The 6,013-nt window shown below is 47.2% G+C and overlaps 1 protein-coding gene across 1 annotated transcript in view; it reads left to right on the top strand.

Moving 5' to 3' along the window:
* The window catches only part of apoeb (apolipoprotein Eb), a 42,018-nt gene that overhangs the window by 7,672 nt on the left and 28,333 nt on the right, over window positions 1–6,013 (top strand). The gene's annotated exons all lie outside the window — the stretch shown is intronic.

Raw genomic sequence — 6,013 nt, 5'->3', positions numbered from 1 at the left:
CCAGTCGATAGACATAGTCCCTCCAGCGTGTCCTGGGTCTTCCCCGGGGCCTCCTCCCAGTGGGACATGCCCGGAACACCTCACCAGGGAGGCATCCTAAGCAGATGCCTGAGCCACCTTATCTGGCTCCTCTCAATGTGGAGGAACAGCGGCTCTACTCTGCTATCCCTCCCGAATGACTGAGCTCCTAACCCTACTTCTAAGGGAAAGCCCAGCCACCCTATGGAGGAAACTCATTTCAGCTGACGCCACTGCTGACGCTGCACCGATCTGCCTGTCGATCTCCCGTTCCATCCTTCCCTCACTCATGAACAAGACCCCGAGATACTTAAAATCCTCCATTTGGGGGAGGGCCCCCTCCTCGACCCAGAGAGAGCATTCTACCCCTTTTTAATCACCTCAGGGACCTCCGCTCCAGAGATAGGGGAATCCATCCCCAACTCCCCAGACTCTGCTTCCTCATTGGAAGGCGTGTCGGTGGGAATGAGGAGGTCTTCAAAGTATTCCCTCCACCAACCCAAAACATCCTGAGTTGAGGTCAGCAGCGCCCCATCCCCACCATAAACAGTGTTGATGTTGCACCGCTTTCCCACCCTGAGACGCCGGATGGTGGACCAGAATCTTCTTGAAGCGATCCAGAAGTCGTTTTCCATGGTCTGGCCAAACTCCTCCCGGTTTGCCACGGCGACTGCTGAAGCCGCATTCTGCTTTGGTCAAAAAGGCCCAATAGGACTCCTTCTTCAGCTTGACGGCATTCCTCACCATTGGTGTCCACCAGCGGGTTGAGGGATTGCCACCACGACAGGCACCGACCACATTACAGCCACAGATCCAGTCATCCATCTCCACAATGGAGGCACGGAACAAGGCCCATTTGGACTCAATTTCTCCCACCTTCCCTGGGACATGGGAGAAGCTCTGCCGGAGGTGGGAGTTGAAGCTCCTCCTGACAGGAGATTCCACCAGACGTTCCCAGCAGACCCTCACTATATGCTTGGGCCTGCCAGGCCTGGCCGGCTTCCTCCCCCACCAGCGGAGCCAACCCACCACCAGGTAGTGATCAGTTGACAGCTCCGCCCCTCTCTTCACCCGAGTGTCCAAGACATGCGGCTACAAGTCCGATGACATAACTACAAAGTCGATCATCGAACTTCGGCCTAGGGTGTCCTTGTGCCAAGTGTACATGTGGACACCCTTATGCTTGAACATGGTGTTCATTATGGACAATACGTAATGAGCACAGAAGTCCAATAACAAAATACCGCTCAGATCAGGGGGGCCGTTCCTCCCAGTCACGCCCCTCCAGGTCTCACTGTCATTGCCCATGTCAGCATTGAAGTCCCCCAGTAGAACAAGAGAATCCCCAGTAGGAGTGCTCTCCAACACCCCTTTCAAGGACTCCAAAAAGGGTGGGAATTCTGAACTGCCACTCGGGCACTTAAGCGCAAACAACAGTCAGAACCCATCCCCCCACCCGAAAGAGAAGGGAGGCTACCCTCTCATCCTCTGCGGTGAACCTCAATGTACAGGCACCCAGCCAGCAATAAGTATGCCCACCCCTGCCAAGCGTCTCTCCCCGTGAGCAACTCCAGAATGGAAGAGTGTCTAATCCCCCTCGAGGAGACTGGTTCCAGAGCCCAAGCTGTGCGTTGAGGTGAACCTGCCTATATCTAGTCGGAACTTCGCACACCCGCTCAGGCTCCTTCCTCGTCAGACAGGTGACATTCCATGTCACTAGAGCTAGCTTCTGCAGCCAAGGATCAGACCGCCAAGGTCCTTGCCTTTGGCCACTGCACAACTCACACTGCACCCGACCCCTATGGCCCCTCCTACAGGTGGTGAGCCCATTGGAGGGGGTACCCACATACCTTCTATGGGCTGTACTCGACCAGGCCCCATGGGTGCAGACCTGGCCACCAGGCGCTCGCCATGAAGCCCCACCCTCAGGCCTGGCTCCAGGGGGGCCTCGATGACCCATGTCCAGCCAAGGGAAATCGTGGCATAAAGCTCCTGGGATCACTGGAACATGCAAAGCCCTCTACCACGATAAGGTATCGGCTCCAGGAGGGCAGATCAGTATCCTAGAAATTTAATTGACTTGATGCTATACTCTGATTAAAAAGTGTTCCTTTAATTCTTTTGAGCAGTGTAAATTGTAGAGTATAAAGTATAAAGTATAAGGTAGAGGACACCCTTGACAGGATGCCAGTCCCTTAACTTTCTGAAAAAAAATAATTTAATAAAAAAATATACAGTGCAATAGATAAAATGAAATTCCTTAAATTGGGCTGGATTAACTCCATGAATAGAGTTGAATTAAATTAAGGGGGACCCCCAAAACAACCAGGTAGTATCCCAACAAACCCCCGGAGGCACTGGCCAAGTAGGTTTTTAAATATCTATGGCCCAAAGCCGTGGTCAGGGCCTATGTTGTGCAGGGACCTTCTAGAGGTTGCCACAGATGCCCCCAGGCACCTCAGATGGCTCCAAACAACCAAAGACCATAAATCAAGGAGCGAATACAAAAATCCCTGAAGAGAGCTAAAAACTATCCTGAGGCTACTTTCCAATATCTTGTTGATTCACCCTAAGGCCACAAATTAGGCTTAGGTTCTTAGTTATGGTTCAGTCTTCTTCATTAGTAACAATATTGTCTGTTTAGATTACATTTCTGTCAGAACAAAAAATATGTGCTTTTTAATGAAGTACTTCTTTTTTGTCTTCAGTTTTGCAACGAAATATCTGTTCAAGAATGAATGTTCTATCAGTGACATTATTTGGTGTGCGTGATGAAAGTTGAAATTGAAACCTGATTAGTTTGTTAACGTAGAGAGCCATGCAGTATTCTGAAATTTGATTGGTTCCTCCAGTGAGTCTGCAAATTGTGAAGCAGTGGAGCTCTGCAGCAAGGTCATCCATGTGTATCGACTTCATATGTGCAAGGAAATTGATTAGGGGTTTGCTGTAGGTGACAGAAGTGACTTTCACAGAGCACAGAGGTCAGCCAAGAAAGAGGAGAAGAATTGTTGATAGAGGTGCAGAGGTACCCGCATAGGACTGTGTAATTTTTACTGTCTGGGTAATTTATACAGTCCAGACATTATACCGTGCTATATGGTATTTTTAAAGTAACACTATTCTGGCATTTTGAAATCTTGACGATATTCAGGTGTGGTGTAAGGTGGGGGAAAGTTAGGACGATTCTAAAGGCCCCCGAATGACAGGGGGCCTACAAAATTTGGAAAATAACTGGATTGGTGACTGACCGCTTGTCTGGGTCTTTTTTGTTGTTGATGGCAGCTAACGTTAACATCACTGGGAATCCCGTGACCAACGGGAGTCATGAAAAATTGTCAACCTCTAGTGTCACTCATATGAATATAGTGCCCCCCCCCCCCATAGTCAGATAGATGCCAGCCCGGTAGATCCGCTGTGACGCCGGCCCTGGGTTAAATTCTACCTCTCATAGCGCTTCAAGTCTTTCGCTCCCCAAGAAGTGCTGCACAAAACATGTTATTTAAATATTTCCACTAGGTGGCAGTGATGATCTTTCCATGACTGGGTATATACAATATGCTGCAAAACGGGATGTTAAAACAGCGTGACCTCATCATCATTTTCATTAAAACAAACAAACAGTAACCTGCATTTTTTAAGCGAAGACCTTAAATTTCAATTGACATCCAAACAGTTATGTAGATCATATTCTCTTTACTATAGAACAAGTACCATGCCATTTTAGGAGAACGTTGCCTAGCTTGACAGTGTGAATCTGAGGTTTCTGTTTAGTAATGAGATTAAGTGCAGAACTCTGGACTGAGCCTCTGGCACAGACTCCACTGCCATCTGTTGTTTCCATTCTTTTAAGGAGAACAATTCCCTTAAGCTTTGTTTTGGGAAACAGTCACAAAAGCGTTACATTTCCATATAAATTTTGAAAATCTATTCTAAACTCAATCTGAAAGGCCACTCATTACAGCATTACAGCAAAGTATCGTGCATAAATATTTGAAAAAATATCCCACCTATAGTGTCCAGCTGCGTTCTGACCTTTGCTTGCGGGGTTCAGCTCTAGTCCAGCCCCCATGATCCTGATCAGACTGTCAGAAAAAAGGGTACAGCCCTATTACAGATTTATTCCCCAAGGTACAAATAACATTAATGTACCACCAATGGTACAAAAGTACCTTAAAAGGTACTTTTCCCTACAGCTAAGGAACAGTTGGCAGACCCTTGAGTGTACAGCCCCAGTGACAAATAATTGTACTCTCAATGGAACAAATTGATACAATTTTTCTGACAGTGTAGGATAAGTGGCTAGGAGATGGATGGATGGATGGACATGCAACTGCTTCTTTCTCACCTCTTTTTTTATTGCATGCCCTGACTCTTTAGGGGCAACGGAGCTTTGGAAGATGAAAGGATTTTAAACAGTGATCGAAAGAAAGATGTATAGATGATGATGTTGATGACGACAACGATAATTATGCTAGGTAGAACATATAGAAAATAGATATGTCTTACAAGCACAAGCCAGACTTTGCTGTGGTGTGTCAACAATGCAAACTAATCACTTACAAACCATATCCCTGTTTCAAGACTCACATGACTCCTGCAGATAAACCCTCCAGGGCATTCGGGGCCAAATGCCACAATATGCTCTACACACAAGCGGAGTACCGCCCCCGAGACCCCTGTTTACTGGCCTGTCTCTGCTTGAGCGGGGGCCAGGTGAGGCACTGCCCCCCTCAGCGGAGACGGCTTGCCCGGAAGCCTCTTATCTGCATGAAAACAATGTGTGAATGGAGCAGACACAGCAGGACTGGGCTTGCTCAAATGGTGGCAAGGAGAACTGTCTGGCCCCCCATCAAAACGCAACCGGCTCCTTGGCATTCCTCAGCCAACTGCCCCCCCCCCCCCCCCCCCCCCCAATGTAAAATCCGGAAAGGTTGTACTTAATACAGAGATAATCTCTCTGCCATCTTCTAGCATAAAACACAGCACGGACATACTGGCTGGTGTATTAGCAAGCAGTAGGGCTACTGTGATTCTCCAAATGCCCATTGAATACAGGTCAGCAACCCCTCCCCCCACTATCCATGGTCTGTAAGAGAGCTGTCTCCAAGCTAATTTACTACCAGCTGTCTCTGCTGTTAGCCCTACAGAGACTGATTTCTGCAGCTACATGTTGGGGGCAGTCAAAGTAGAATATGAAAGGACAGTTTGGGCAGTGCAACAACCCACTTTGTTTAGGATTTATCTGGAATATTTGAACCCACAGGACCAAATATTTTTCAGAACAGATCACTTTTTGAAGTCTATTCATGACTTTCACACTGGTCTCTAAAGAAAGCTTGAATATTGATATCAATTCATCTTATATGTCTAGTGAAGGATGATGTGTTTATAAAATGTGTGAATGTGTTTTTCCCTATCTGTTTACGCTTTGTGTATATGTATATATATATATGTGTGTGTGTGTGTGTGTGTGTGTGTGTGAGTGATCAAGCCCACATGTCTGTACACAGTATCAGTATGACGGGCCAGCGCCCTGCTGTCAATGGACTCTGCCCTTCCACGCTGGCTGTCGGTGAAGAACAGGGAAGACAGCGTCAGGGTGACGTGTCAGGACGAGCAAAAGAGTGATGCCCTTGGTGGGGTAATCAGATACTCGTAAACACAAATAAAAAAAAAATCCAGTGTGCAGTTAGTGGAAGGGAGACATCAGACCAGAACCGACAGGATAGCATCACCACTTTGATTGGCTGAAAGAAAGAGGGTGGGATGTGAGGAGATATGCATATACAATATGCAAATAAGAAAAAGACTTCTAAAAAAAAAAACACTCAACGGGCGGGGCCTGAGCAGGGTTGACAGTATGCAGTCCATGCCTCTCTCTGTGATTTGTTGTGTTGGAAGACTGTAGCCACTATCAGCCATGGATATCTTTGTGAGGGTGTATAATAGCAGTTTTCTATTCAATCTGGATTCAGGGAGCATTAAGGTTATCGAG

This window comes from Brienomyrus brachyistius, chromosome 9, assembly GCF_023856365.1.
Source record: "Brienomyrus brachyistius isolate T26 chromosome 9, BBRACH_0.4, whole genome shotgun sequence".
Taxonomy (NCBI): domain Eukaryota; kingdom Metazoa; phylum Chordata; class Actinopteri; order Osteoglossiformes; family Mormyridae; genus Brienomyrus; species Brienomyrus brachyistius.
This window is presented reverse-complemented; position numbering and strand designations above follow the sequence as displayed.